Genomic DNA, 1817 nt, shown 5'->3' on the forward strand with positions numbered 1-1817 from the left:
TGATCACCACCATTTCCCTGAGTCCCACCTTTCACTGCCTTTCTCTCCCAAGGACATCCTCAAGCCCAAGACAACTTGATGGCTGACAGGTGGGGCTTGTTTGTTCTTCCTCATCTCCCACCGCCTTTAACTCACAAGGATACTTTTCAATACCATGTCCTTCTGAGCCTGACTGGACCTTAATTGTGAGTTATCTCCATTCCTCACCCTCCTGATATTCTCAGCCTCTCTCTTTCCCTCTTTCACCTTTCATCCCACAGCAAGGGGAAACCAGACAGTTGGCATTGCAGCTGGCCCTGCTGAGGGGGATGGTTTAAATAAGTGTGGCTGAAAATGGTAGAATGCATGAGTAGATATCCCATGAAGAGCTAAGACAACCATGAACTGAAGCTTAGGAGAGCCTTCTCAAATAAGACCTGGTCCCTGAATAGGTCCTGGGTGGACACTGTCAGTTTGGGGAGCAAGGAGTCAATAAACTGAGCACTGATTTAGGAACATTTGGGGGCAACCAAATGTATGTCATGTAGTAAGACTCAGGTAGTAAAACCCAGATGAGGTCTGAGAGTCCGGAACTGCTGCAGCCACCATGAGGCCCTGGGGAGAGCCAGATCCCCTGGTGTGGCACCCAGAGGCAGTAGCCTTGGAGCCTCCAGTGCCAATAGGACTGAAGGTAAAATCGGGGGTCCTGGTGCTGCTGCTGAGGCTCACTCCCATCCGCAGCCTGGTAACCCATTCTGTGTGCTATGCCAGCCCAGGGCCAACTCCTAAGACTCTGCCTCCCGCCAAAACCCTGAGCAGAGTAAGCTGCTTCACAGGGGGTGTCTTTCCACCACCTATCTCCTGGACCTGCTGCCTGACCACCTGGCTGCCACAGATGAGGCCCTGGCAACCTGCATGTGGCGTTCCAGTTACCCCTACAAGAGCTCATCATTGCCGTGGACTTCTTCCCAGTCCTGTGATGGAGCAGATCTCACTGGCTTACAGGGAGCAGTAGGGGCCACCACTTTGCAAGGAGACTAGGGCTCTGCTGGAAACAATGAATAATGGGCTGCAGCACTGGCATGATGGGCCAGGCGCCCCACAGGTGAGCAGAGCCTCAGCATCCCCCTTGGCTTTGGGTGCCTGTGTACTGGTCTTCTCCCTTGCCCTGCACTTGGTGATTGAGGGGCTGGCAGTGGGGCTACAGTGAGACTGGGCACAGGCCATGGAGCTTTGCTACTCCACAAGCATATTCTGACAGCTTGCAAAGCCACCTGTGAGCATAAGTGGTGGCCTTGCTGTGGGATATTGGTCTCATGGGTGACACCTCTGGGCATTGGGCTGGGTACAGCTCTGGCAGAGTCAGCTGGGCCACTGCACCAGCTGGCCCAGTCTGTGCTGGAGGGCATAGCAGCTGACCCCTTTCTATATCACCTTCCTGGATAGTCTGCCTCAGGAGCTGGCCACTTCCGAGCGGAAGATCCTCAAGTCATTCTGCTCCTAGCAGGCTTTGCCTTGCTCACTGCCCTGCTCTTCATCCAAATCTAGGAGGCCTCAAGAAGGGAAAGAGAGGTTGAATAACAGATGTCCATTACCTTGCACCCCTCTCCCAGTGTGTAGGGTATAGGAAGGACTGGGGGAGGGCAATACTGAGGACCAAAGAGCTCTCTGGGAGGTAGGGATGGAGGTTTCGGACATCTGACCAATGAAAGGAAAGTGGGAAGAACCCCAGGCCCAAGGGGCGAGGGATGGCCATGTCACTAGACATGTTCAAGGCACATTAGTAGGGGGAAGACACTGACTACTAGAACAGTAGGTCAGACGCTGCATATAGGCAC

At 53.9% G+C, this 1817-nt stretch overlaps 1 pseudogene across 1 annotated transcript; it reads left to right on the plus strand.

Moving 5' to 3' along the window:
* The first annotated feature begins 586 nt into the window (after window positions 1-586).
* Window positions 587-1527, plus strand: LOC311171927 (zinc transporter ZIP1-like; annotated as a pseudogene). The gene has a single exon. The product of its transcript is annotated as a zinc transporter ZIP1-like (transcript).
* Window positions 1528-1817: the final 290 nt, after the last annotated feature.

The sequence above is a fragment of the Talpa europaea genome (genome assembly GCF_964194135.1).
Source record: "Talpa europaea genome assembly, chromosome: 6".
Taxonomy (NCBI): Eukaryota; Metazoa; Chordata; class Mammalia; order Eulipotyphla; family Talpidae; genus Talpa; species Talpa europaea.